We start from the raw sequence: 13,984 nt of genomic DNA, 5'->3' as shown, positions 1-13,984 counted from the left end.
GAAAATTAAATCCACAGTTACACTTCAGAAATATTTTTTTGGTTCAGTTTTTTTCTTCTTATATCTTTAGTAATCCCCCAAAATATTTCTTCAAAAAAACATACTGATAACTCTCTCGAGATTTTGCTTCCAACGACTCCAAAAATTCCTTCAAAAATTCATTTGTTTTAAATTTCTTTGGAAATCCTTGATGCAACAGGTGACTTACCAAAAAAAAAAAAAACATTTTTTTTTGCATTTTCTTTATGGAAAGAATACAGAATTTATACCAAATCAGAAATTCAACAGAGAAAAATTTCCTAGAAATAACTCCAAGGACTTTTCCAGTGATTTACTGTGAGTAATTTTGAGCTATTATCCTAGGAATTACACCAGCAATATTGATTGGGCTACTCCCTGGAGGTAATTTCAAAATATCTTAAGAAACTTGCAAATTCCGAAGAGTTCCAGGAATTTGAAAAGAAGGACCTAAAGTGTTATATTGTGATATCTTCCAGGTATTACACAGGAATGGATTTAGAAATTTCCTTAGAATGTTTTTTCTCAGAATTCCTTCAAATATTTATATAGGTTTTTTTTTTCAAGAATGGATTGCAAATAGTTCAAAGGTTTTTAGAAGTACATCCAATACTTCATTCGGGATTTATTTTTTTCATGAATGTCTTTAATATCACTACCAAAAACTAATCTAGATAATCACAAAGAAGTTTCTTAAGATATTACTTCTTGGATTCCATAAATTTCTGCAAGGAATATTCTTTGAAAAAAACCTGTTAAAAATAATGAGAAGAGTTTCCGAAGGAATTTTAAAGTGTTATAAAAGATATTTTCGGAAAATTTATGTAGCAAACATTTCACATTGACTTCTCCATAAATTAATACTGTGGCTCCTCTGTATTTTTTTTTAATTCCTATAAATACATCAGGTTTTTTTAAATATACATGAGGAAATAATTCAGAGATTTTTTCAGGACTTCATCCAATGCTTCAATTTTATTTTTAGAAAATATCCTGGATAAATCCTTGGATGACTTTCCGAGAATTCCTGAAATATTTTATAAGAAATTTCTGAAGAAACTCCTGCACGCATTTTTTCGGGAATTCGTGGGAGAATTTATATAGAATTCTATTGATAAAATTTTCCAAGAAATGTTCCAAATTATGCTCATAGGAATGATTAGAAGAGCTCCTGAAAAACCAGCAGAGAATCTTTTACATAAACCTCTGTATAGATTTTGGTGAGGGCTGGACCTGGTGTAGTGGTTAGAACACACGTCTCTCACGCCGGGTACCTGGGATCGAATCCCATCCCCGAGATAGTCACTTCTGATGTAAAAAGTTAGAGTGCCGACTTGCTTCGGAAGGGAAGTAAAGCCGTTGGCCCCCAGATGAACTAGCCCAGGGCTAAAAATCTCGTAGTTAGATAGAAAAAAATTCTAAAATTATAATTTTAATTAATTAAATTAATTCTAATTCTTGATTCTTGGAATATGATGTTTATTCTAAAATAATCGTAGAAAGTATGCCAAAAAATATTTGAAAAAATATTACACTAATTTATACAGTTCTTCTCAAACATATCCTTAAAAGAACTCTTGAAAAATATCTTAGAACTTTTAAGGTCGCTTGCCCTACTCAGACGAAAATGCTGACTACGCCCAGTCACTGGCCTCACATTAAGTTGATTTCATATAACCGTTAGGGAGAAGAGTAGCATGCCCGGCAATGGAATTTGTCATGCTTTCTCATCTTCCACAGCTTCCAGTCAAAATATGACGTCACTACACAAGGCAGATGATACTTCATGAGCTTCTGCTGCTATTTCACGAGAACGTTTTTTCCAGACGTTTTCGCAGAGTTTTCTCTTAAGTTGCTTCAGGGGCTTGTATATCCTCCAGCAGTGTCGTCCGGAACAGTAACTCAAAGTTTTTCAAGACACTTGTCAATGCACTTCATCAAAAGTTTGTTCAGCATTATTCACACAAATATTACCAAAACTTCCAGAGGGAGCACCTTTAGAATTATTTTCCACTATTTCGGTAGAACAAAATTGTTATGCCAGTGAAATCAATTGCTGTCAAGTTTAAAAACTTAGTTTTTTGATATTGAAGAGAAAATTATACTGCAATGGTTGGAGAAGGTTTTGAAACACAGTTGCTTTCGAACTCGAAATTGAAGGAACCATCGACTGAAGGAAAAAATAGATTTATATAATTAAAATATTAAGTAAAAGAGGGTTCACTGTAGTTCTAGTTCGACTTTTATTTTCAGGAGATCTGTCATACTCATTTTTCAGAATCGTTCAAAGAACAACTTTCAATAATTCATCTAAGAATTGAGTCTTCCATACATGCTCGATTTAGGCCTTAAGATTTCCAAGCAATTATTATAAAATTTGTAATTGAAAGTCCCGCAAAAGATTTTCAAGGTTTCCTGAAGAAAATGATTGAAAGTTTTGTTCAACAACCTCGTATATTTACTCAGTGAGATTGAGAATACTGTTTGTGGAATCTTTAGAATTATTCCTAAATCAATTCCTAAAGGGACTCCATGAATGTTTAGAGAAGAATTAAATTAAATAATTTCAAAAGATACACCTGGTAGAAAATCCGAAAACATATACAAAAGTAGTTTTGGTATAAATCTGTATGAAATTGCATTTGTACTTATGATGAAAGGTAAACCAAAAATTTAAGGTTCAGTAATTCAGTAACGCTTCTACCAACTCCTTTGGAACAGCAAATTTCTGGAGAATTTGCTGAAGGTTTTTGGTAAATCTACAAAGCAGTTTATGGTGAAATATTCTGTAGTACTGAAATAATAATTCTTCGTTGATTTTCGGAAGAATTAGCCAAGAGATTTTCAAAAGAACTCACAGAATTTAAGTTATACATGATCAGTATTATGAAGGATTGAATAAAATTTACTCAAGTAGTTTTCAAAAGTTCTTGCAATATCACAAGTTTTATTAATGTTTAATTATTTATCCTGAGAATTGATCTAGAGTCAGTTTAAAATTATTTCTAAACCAGATCCAGAGATTATGAATCAAGCTTTGGCGAACTCTTTGAATGAATTCCCTTAGAGATTTTTACTGCAAATATCGAAGGATTTCTCCATAATTATTTTAAAAATATCTTAACTGTTAACATTTTTTTTATATTTTCTTAGAAACTATTTCTAGAATTCTTTGATAATAAGCACAAACAGCTACTCCAAGGATCAAGAATCACTCATAGATCACTAAAATTCCTACAGATATTTATATAAGAATTACTCTGTGGATTTCTTAAGTAACTCCTAACAATTATTTCTCATGAGCTCTTCTTAACATTTTTTTGAACCTAATTTGAAAGACGGCTCCAGGATTTTATCCACGAATGAATTTCTTGAAATTCCATCTAGAATGTTTTTCAGGTATTTCTTCTAAAAACAGGAAGTCCTCCAAGGAATTATCCGAGATCTTTTCTAAGAATATTCCTTGCAGAAATAAATGGAATAAAAAAAAAAATATCTAAAGAAATTTACTTTGGATTCTGCAGATCTATTTTTGGTAGTGTTCTTCTTCTTCTTCTTGGCATTACGTCCTCACTGGGACAGAGCCTGCTTCTCAGCTTAGTGATCAATGAGCACTTTCACAGTTATTAACTGCCATTTTCGCATTCGTATATCGTGTGGCGAGAGTATCATCGTACCTCTATGCCCAGTGAAGGCAAGAAAATTTCCATTGCGAAATGATCCTGATCCGACTGGAAATAGAACCTAGACACCTTCAGCATTGCTTTGCCAAGAAAGGTCCTGAATGACGCCACAGAGCAATTGAAATCCTCAACAGACTCGTCAAAAAGTTCCTAATAGTCCTTTAAACAGTTTTGACTTAATTATCTTATCATTATAACCAGGAGCAACCTTATCATTATAACCTGTTCATCCAACCAGTGGTTCAATGGTTTCAGAAACAGAACAGATTTCTAAACCTGGTTCATCGGTTAGCACCAGGTCAAGTAGTTTTCCATTGCGATTGATTACCATGTTGATTTGTGTCAATCCTTGTAAACTAAAACCATCCAAAAGAATTGAGCAAGGTTCGTTGACGTTGGATTTTTGAGCATCGATTAAGGGATAATTGCATAAGTGCGTGGACCACACGATGCCGGAATGGTTATAGTTGCCAAATTGAAGAAAAATGTCTGAAGACTTCAATGTGGAAGCAACCAAACGTACATGAGATTTTATGTTCATACAGTTTGATTTTCGGTTTGGTGGAAGGTACAGTATTCCAACTATAATGTTTCTTCCTGTAGTTTTAATTCTAACTTATAAATGTTCCATTGTTTCGCAGATAGGGGACGGATCAATGATGCATGGTAACCGTGCAGAAACCGCAATTAAGACGACACCCCTCCGAGATTTCGCACTTTTAATCTGAGCGGACCTTCAAATCTGAAAGACTGGTGTTCCTCAAGGCAGCATTTTGGTACCAATATTATACTATACTTCCACATCTGACTTGCTTGAGTTATCTCAGGGGTGTCAAAAATCTTTGTTTGCGGATGACACAGGTCTCTCCGTCAAAGGAAGAAGCCTGCAAAAAAGTTTGAATATTTCTTCTTCATACTTGCAGAAATGGAAGATGTCTTCTAATATTTCCAGGATTCAACTTATAATATTCTCACATAAACCTTTAAGTATGCATTTTGTCACGTTGAGAGAGCTTCCAATAAATTGATCAGATGAAGTTAAGTACCTAGGGTTCATGCTAGATAAAAATTGAATTTAAAAAATTATATTGAGGGCATTCTAGTCAAATATAACAAGTATATAAAATGCATTTATCCACTTATTAACAGAAAATCGAAACATTATCTTAAGGCTAAGTAGCCCGTCATTCGTTTTGACAACAATGACGACTTTTCAGCTTGCATTTCAAAGTGATAAAACTCAGTCTCGATAGTTTATATTGACTTGAAAAAGTATCACTGTACGCGCTAACATGCATAAAGTATGCTGATACTTTTTCAGCTGTGTCAGCGCAAAACCAACTGATTTTCTTTGATTCGAAATTCTGATACGAATTAACAACAATCATCAACGACGCGTACAAATTTCAATGACGGCCTACTTCGCCTTAAGAACAATCTTTTGAAATTCAAACAAATTTTCAGGCCAGCCATGTTGTATGCTGTACCAATATGAACTAGTTGTTGTAATACCAGAAAGAAAGCCCTGGAGAGAATTCAAAATAAACATTTTAAAATGATCCTGAAGCTTCCTCGCTAGTATAATACATTGCTAAGATGCTGATAACTGTATCATTAGCCTTCGCTGCTGTATCCATAGACACAAGTATCTATAATCTAACCGCCCCCGATCCGCCCATTTTGCATCAAATCTCTATCAGTGCTCTCGCCGGAACCGGCATTTCCCTCTACTGGTTCGTCTCAATGCATATCACATCATTGCACCCGACTCCAACTCATCTCAGTGTGTTTATGACTTTGCGGTTTGCAGTTTTATGCCTTCCTGTCGTCGGCATCTAGTTTTTCTCCATTTCGATTGACACCGTGTCTGGTTTGTTGGGCGCCAACCCGCCACATCGCGAACCACTCTAACCGGCTGTTTGACACAGAAAGCCACTTTTTTCCACCCGTTCTGGACAACCTTCACGCGAATCACTATCACCACAATCTTCGCCACGAATCCCACCAGCGAATTTGTTCCAGTATTTTCCGCCGCCTACTTGGTATTCTACCCGAACGATTCTCTCCAAATTAGCCAAACTCATTTCCACCCATCATCATTCGTCACTCGTCGTGTCACACCAATCACCACACCGACTAGCGCGTTTCTTTTTAGTTTTCGCCTAATAACTTTCATCGCACCCGAACACTGTACTGGATCGCTTCAACGCTGTCAGCAAACCACGCACAAATACACACTCCTTCCCGTTGCCGCCTCCTCGAACTTGTTGTTGCTGGCTTGCGCTTCTCGATTTCGCTCCAAAGCAATTTCCCAATACAACACGCACTTACTTTAGTCGCGATCTGCTATCCAACACCGCTTTGATGATCTTCGTGTGCCTTTTGTTTTCTAATTTGCTTGCTGCTGCTACTCTTCCGGTTGCTTTCAACTGTTTCACTATACCGTCACACACCGTCCCTGAGTCGATCGATGTACTTTTCCGTGGAGAGGTTGACAACTCGTTAATTTGCGCTTCCTTCAACTCCCCCTTTTCTATTCCACGCAGACACTACACAACTACAGCGCACTTGGTCGTCAATGAAATAAAAAAAATCATTCAAATTTGATCCGCACTTCCACCTTTTCTTCCGTTTCACTCTTAATCCTTTGTGGATTTATTAGCGGCACGTTTCACGCGGTTGATGCAAATGATGCACTCGATTCCGTACGATACACCCACCATTTGCTTAGACATTCACAGCAATTCCACACAAGCGCCCAACAGAAGTAGGCGGATTCGACTTCACAATGCAAGTCGCCTGTCAAACGGCAACCACAGTGTCAACGTAGGCTACGCCTGAGCGCATTCGGCCCTTCATACACGGCTTCCCGCGATACCCCATTTCAAAATTACACCTTTTTACGGTTCGCGAGCGAAAAACGGAAATTTCGAATTAATGGTAACAGTTGTTGGGTCCCTCATCGATGCAGCAGTTGCAACTGCAGTTCGTAGCACATGACCACTTCGTCCGCTCAGAGGACCAAGAGGAAGGGCCAATGAGGGTCGACAAGGGGACACACTCGCGCTCGAAACAAAACAACCTTCACCAATCTAAAAACTTTAAACCGCGGCGCGTATATTGACGGAGGACGGATCGTCTAGCAGCGACGCGATCCAAGCGAGTTCGTATTTCGAGTTTGACTAACTGGCGTTGTTGCGCTAGGGTGGCGTGCATGGTCCCCCTTTGGGTCGAGCTGTTGAAAGGTGGAGCGCGTGAGAGAGCGCGGAATGGTGAGAGAGCGGGAGAATTCGGCGTTCACGCGCGAAGCGTGGGAGAGGTGAGCGCGTGGATAAACACGCTTAATTTAAAATTTACATTGGCAGTTAAATAACACAAAGTCGTATCTATTATTAAAAAATATGTATGCATCTAAAACCGTGTGTACAAAAGACCAAATAAAGCAGACCCTCAAAAAACTGATGAGGTTATTCTTATTTCCCCTTTGATTTCTGATAGAGAATAATACTCGCTGGGTCTGGCCCACTATTTGGTCAATCAAAATGTTCAAATTTATGCTCATTCGAAAGCTCCTGTCGCATAAATGAAGGAACTGCAGTCGGTTGATCAAATTGATAGACCTCTTTTGAGTTTATGAGGACCTCTCGATTTTTGACAATTCTTGGCTCACTCAAACTGCCATAACTAAGAAATTTATTGAACAACCCCTTCACAATAACATGATTTTGGAAAAAGAGAACACATAGTAGCTTCATTTAAAAAAAAATAAGTACAGTCATCTCTCCCTTCTGTATCTCGATATCGAGTTAGAGAACCATGGACCAATACATTAGTTCACTAATTTGACATTTGAGCGGTGCTGAATTCACTTGTTGCCATGGGAACCTAAATAACACGGCACCGCTCAAACGTCAAATAGTGAACGCGTGCATCGGTCCATAGTAAAAGTTGGTTTCCATGGCTACCTTGATGGTCCCATGAAACACAGTTGCACTGATGTTGTGTTCCATAACTCGATACCTCCCCAACTCGATGGTCCATTCAATATTGAGCGTTGACTGTATTTGGCGACCATAAATATTGAATTTGACCGCCATATTGGGTTTTTTTTTTCAGAACATTGAATTTTAGTGGTTTTTGCAGCCACTGCATTTTTGCGAAAATTTGAACATTTTGAAAAATCAAGTGTAAATAGTGGGCCGGTCTCAGCGAGAATTACTCATAATTAAGAAATGGAAGAGTTTTTATGACTTCATTCGTTTTTTTCCGGTTTTTTTTTTGCTTCAAGATTTTTTGAACATATATATTCTCGGAAGAGACTGCAGTGCATTATGAATACACGGGAAAAAATGCGGCAATGAATAAAATTCATGAAAGCATAAGCATCACTCATGGATTAAATGTATCTGTCATTTGTGCTTCCCATTTTTGATATTATATCATGATTACAGTTCGTGAAAACATAAGCATTTTTCATTAATTTATGAATTTATTAATTCATTTTAATTTCAATGTTGGTGATCAAAAGCGGCAAATTGAGTCATGAAATCATGAAGCAGGATATGGAATCATGAACTTATTTCATAAAATGAAACATTTTTCAATAGAGATTATATTTACATTTGTCACAGGTGAACAAGTAGCACAAATATTGAAGTCGTTTCGGCTTTTGTGCCGATAGTTTCGGTATAATACTATGCGAAAATTTCAAAACTGTCAATCTAACAAGTACCACATCTAGCATGAATGCAAAAACTCAGTGGTTAGGTTGGAAAGCAAAATGTTATTTCAAAAATCAACTAAATTGGTAGATCGTCCCTGGGTCCACGCCTTGACTTAGATGAAAAAAGTGATAGCTAATTAGTGTAACGTCCAGCGCATACAAATTCTCAAATAATGGTCATGATTTCATGAAACGTATAGGGTGTCCCAGAAAGTATGGGCACGACTTTACCATACTACCATTTCAAAACTAATGCAGATAAAAATTTGATTTACACACATTTTATTCTTTTACTTTTAAGAGTAGATTTGTAGATTTGATGTTCGTTGATGGTGTTACATTTCTGGAAGCTCTTCTTTTCAGTTTTACACAAATTGCGTTATTTATGGGCGTTTTTTTGTGTGTGAAATTTGTGCCGGGTGATGAAGTATGTACAATAAAATCTGATAAAATATATTTATCATTGCCGATATGATAAACAATCAAACTGTCGCTTATTTTATTGGAAATTATAAACTTAAGTATATGAAATGGGAATAGATTTTTGAAAGGGTCAAAACCAAGTCCGTGTATATCCAATAAAACATGTAAAAATCTTAAATTTTTGTTGCCTTTCCAAAAGTATAGACATTTGACATAAGTAAATTTGAAATGAAATAATTTTAAATACCTGAAAAGCTATGATTTCGTGAAATTATCGTATGTGGAGAGAAAATCTAGCAATTTTTGAGAATTTTACCGTTTTGTCAAATGTTTTCTAGCAAAACCCAATACAATTTTAAACAACAATCTTGTGGAACTTCTTAGATACAATGTACTTGAACTCAACACATCGAAGGATTTTGAAAAAAATCAATCATTACTAGTTAAGCTTCAACATATATATATCTCTCATTTAGTATCATACAGGCGTATCTTCAATGATACTCCTATCTTTTCGTCGATTTTCTCTTCGGATTTGTCAGTTTATTACGCGAAATTCAAACTATTTACGTAACGTACTTCGATGCAGTTTAACGAAGAACGATAAGAACTCTTAATGGAATTAAAAATAGTGATTAACTTAAGAAAAAAATGATTAAGAGAAATAGGTTTCTGCAGTTACGCCCTTAAGAAACTTAATGCGAGATATATTATGAAGAAGATAGGAATTTACAGAGGAAGCTGAATGTCAACTAAGTGAGTTAGGAACTTCCAGAGTGATCGCTTGAAGCTCGTGGAAGATGATCGGAGTGTTTATTTTCAAATCGATCTAAAGGTGAAACAGTTTGGAATCAACTTCTAAGATTGCACTGAAACTTCAAAGGCACAAATCTTGCGAATGAAGCATCCCACAACAGTGCACTTTTTATTTTGGCTTTGTGCACTAGCAGAAAGCTTAAAATGAAAAGATTAGGATCGTTTGCCAACTATTTCTCCAGTTTTGTGCTTTTGAAAACGTGAGTAGGGGGAGAAGTCGGTCATTGTGCCGGCCATCTTTGGATTCCGAGTTGTTTCACCTTAACTCCCTGCAGATATTTTTTATTCGGCAATTAAGCAAGCAATGTTAAGGTGATCCTGACATTTTTAAAGGTATTATCCCAACTATGCTCTGATTTTCTCTATTAACCATTTAATGCAATAGACTGATGCCAATTTTAAAGATTTGTTTCCTTATCCTTAAATATGTCCATCATGATAAAAAATCATTCTTTAAAGGGTTCAGGGTCATTTGGCCGAATGGCATTTGGCCGGACACCCTCCAAAGGTATGAAATGATCAAGAAGAAAATTAACTGTGCATGTGCACATATTTGCAGTTCATATGAAAATTACTATGGAAAAGCCAATATTTTGTGTTCAATCTCAGTTGGAAGATCATCATAATATTTTATGCAAAAGTGAACTTACTCTTTTTAAGTGAAGTCTTTTCAGCTACAGCTTTGCCAAGACCACATTTTTTATAGAATATCTAGATTATTTGTTATTATTCATTCCAAAGTCTAAACCAATTGATCATTCAGACACTCCCAGAGCAACATTGCTATTTTTCAGTAGAACATAGAAATCTGAAGTACTATGTTTTATTCTAGCTGGAAAGATTACACTTAAGGAGAGTTTGAGGACATTTCTATATAAAGTGGGATTCTGTTTTTGTCAACGAGGTCGAAATTTTCAGTTGCCAAAAAACCAAACCGTGCCAGAATCAAAACCTTTTTTTAAATTGGGTTTGTTTCAAGCATATCATTAAGATCTTGTTATGCCATCCTTTGATGACCAGACTTCTAAACAGTCCATTTCAAGGCAGATTTTTATAGGAAAAGACTATGCTACGAATCTATAGAGTGGGCTGCAAGCATGGGAAACTCTCACTCGGTTATTGCGTTTCCCTCACTCGCTTCCACGCACAGTTGGGAGCGAGACAGCCGTTTCTATAACCAAGCCGAATGTTTCAATTTACAGTGCCCATTATGCTTCTTCGGCGAGCACTAAGCGAAACAAAAAACGGCAACTGATTGAATCGCTACCGATTCTGAAAGCCGAAAGCAGCCGAATGCAATACCGAATATTTGTTTACATTCTGATTTTGTTCGAGTGACATTCGGGTTTGAGTGCTGATGAGCGTTCACTGACTTGCAATCCAGACCACAGAATGATTCAGTGAGTGAGAATCCACTCAGTCAGTTCAATGCATTCGGCGAATGGATGCTAAATGCGTTCTCTCATGCCTCGCAGATACAAGTGTATTGGTATTCACTTCTCTTCATGTTCCTTCCGATTCTCGCTTTTACATAATCGGTTTCGACGCTTTCATGCTACACTCCACCCAGTACGGTTCAGCTATCACTGAATATTCGGTAGCAGCAGTTGTTTTGATATTTTTTATCGGTGGCGTTCGGGTGAGTGAGTAAATTTTCCCGTGCATGGTGAGCTGCATTCATTGTAAGGATGCCTGAAGAAAAAAATTGGGAAATCAAGTTGAGTTTACTATATAGATTAATGACTTTATGAAACATTACCAAAACATAACCATTCCGTAGTGAAAAGGCGTGTACGGGGACCCTATTCGTTGGTGTAATTAGATGCTCTCATATTCTGCTAAAATGACTAAAACAAAAATTCACGAGGAAATTTCACATTTGTTCATGATATTCAAATGTGTCCCACTGTTATATAATAACGAAAAGATAGAGGGTTGAAAACAAAATATAGGGTTTTTCCATAGTAATTTATACATTAACTTCAAATGGCACGTGGACAGTCAATTTTTTTTTACATCTTTTCAAACTGTAGGAGGATGCTGTTTACCATAATTGAGTTAAAATTCTTCATGAGTCTACTGGTATTCCTCCTTGAATTTTCCAAATTTTAACAGGGGATGTTTTAAGAATTTTGTAGATGTGAAGTTTTGTAGATACATATTGCTCCGGCAACCATTCAGAGATTCCTTCAATATTGTTTAAAGAATTGTTATATTACTTCTTCCAATACATTCTATAGTAGTCCCTCTAATATTCCTCAATTATTCTCAAATAATTTACTAGAGACAACTAGTTTCATCTTAGTTTTAAGTAAGAATACGACACTGTATGCGTTAACATATATGTGAAAAAAGAAATTTAAGATGATCATAAAACTTTAACTGGCTGTGTCGGTCAACGGAACTGACATCAATCCATCCTTCAGACTTTTGCGAATGGAAATCGAACAAAGCTTTGTTATATTGTCCACTGTGAAAAAAAAAAGAGGATGGAATTCAAAATCTTTAGCATATTTAAGCGTTCGAGATTGAATTCAGTCAACGATTCAAGTTCTCAGATACCTCTTGAGCAGGGGTTATCGGACATTTTGGCTCGCGGAGTACCTTTTAGAATTATTTTGTTGCGCGAAGCATCTGCTCATTATCGTGATTCCGTAAGCAATCGGAATTTAGACACGCGTAATTCGATCCAACAATCAAAATAAAAATCGGAAAGTTAATATTCTGTTTGTAATGTCTTTTCAAAGTTAAATTTAATTTGCAAGCAGTTTAATCTAATCTGAAACGGTAAGTTTTCTTTGTTCAGGCCATTCAAGGTTCAAATTGAAACATACCGAATTGAATTTTATTAGGATTTCCACCAAATATTTCGAAATATTATGGTGCAAACGTATAACTCTTGTCTTAGAAAAATGCTAGCTTTTATTTTTGTTTCGGTAAACTGAGCGAGAATTTTGTGGCGACATACCCTTTATTTTGCATTAAATTCTGTTGAGAATTTGAATGGAACGCTTTTACAAGCGAAATGAAAAAGAGTAGGAAAATACTTTAGATATAAGCAGCAGAAGAAACCCAAATAATTAAAGGTATCAGCGCGTTTCATTTGAAGAAAAGCCTACACAGATACATTGATCAATTATTTGTCTCAACAACTATCCTCAAATACGAGTTAGTTAATCCATATTTTTAAAATTCAGTGGGTTTTAATTATTTATTTTATATATTTGGCTGTTTTATCATCAACATCTTAAGGTAGAGATAAAATCAAATTTCAAGCAAATCCAAAGCTTAAAGTTCATATACTTAAAAGTATCAGTATAAAGTTATAGAAGAGTCGCGGAGCACATGGTAAGGCTTCAAGGAACACCAAGTGCTCCTGGGAGCACGACTTGAAAACTACTGCTCTAGAGTATCCTGTAATAGAAAGTGAAGTGAGAAGCGAATGCTACCCAAGATTTCATGAGAAGAAAAATCCTAAAAAAATCAGAATAATTGGTTCCTACAATGAAAATAAGAAAACTCATTTATTATCAGTGGTTTCAAACTAAAAGATTTATTGATTATCAATCTTTTTCTCAATGATTCTCGATGTTTTAACATTTCAGTATATTTGCATTAACTTTTAAACATTTCATTTGTCAAAACTTTCTTTCTTCATTTTCTTTTCCTTTTTTGATAATCTTTTATGTTTTTTGAAAGCTTTTAGCTCATATGCGTTAATCGGATATACTGCGGTTTCAGTTATATTTGATAGAACAAGCCAAAAGAACAAGTAAGTTTCTGATCATTTTTGTTAGATTTTTCCTGTTAATAAAAAAAAATCTTTGTTGATTAGCTAGATAATTGAAGATGAAGATTTCTTTGTACAACTCAAAACCTATAAATGTCTCTTGAACCCTCACGTTATTCAATTGATGTTAGAAGAAGGTAAAACTGAGCCTGTGAGTCGTGTCCGAAGAATAGAACTATATTCTGAAATTATCAATCACTTATATAAGGCATGGTCTTGGACATTCTTAAAAAAAAAAAAAAACTTTGTTGAAGCTCGTCCTGATTTTTTTGACTACTTTCTGCCGTTCTTAAAGATGGCTATCGTTTATGAAATTAATTAAATATATTAGCAGTTTTTCTAGGAGGAATTTCTAAGGTAGTATGCTTGAAAATATCTTTTAGGAATGTCTGTAAGATTTTGCTATGAAACCTATTAAAGAAGACTCTAAAAACTACCTTGAGAACATGGTTACACTGATCCCACGCAGACCTGCTTGTGCACTCGCAGAAAACAGTGGGCAACTTTTTTGGCTGATATATTCCACAGAAC

General features: G+C 35.7%; 1 protein-coding gene across 8 annotated transcripts in view; it reads right to left on the bottom strand.

The window, feature by feature from the left end:
- The window catches only part of LOC5567245 (IQ motif and SEC7 domain-containing protein 1), a 645,474-nt gene that overhangs the window by 317,645 nt on the left and 313,845 nt on the right, over positions 1-13,984 (bottom strand). For 2 of the 8 annotated variants that reach the window (XM_021855193.1, XM_021855201.1), the window contains exon 1: positions 6,033-6,890. The exons of the other annotated variants lie outside the window; for them this stretch is intronic. The gene's annotated coding sequence lies outside the window, so the exon portion shown is untranslated. Of the gene's footprint in view, positions 1-6,032; positions 6,891-13,984 lie in introns of those variants that run through there. 8 annotated transcript variants of the gene reach the window in all.

This window comes from Aedes aegypti, chromosome 3 (assembly GCF_002204515.2).
Source record: "Aedes aegypti strain LVP_AGWG chromosome 3, AaegL5.0 Primary Assembly, whole genome shotgun sequence".
In the NCBI taxonomy this organism is placed as follows: domain Eukaryota; kingdom Metazoa; phylum Arthropoda; class Insecta; order Diptera; family Culicidae; genus Aedes; species Aedes aegypti.
This window is presented reverse-complemented; position numbering and strand designations above follow the sequence as displayed.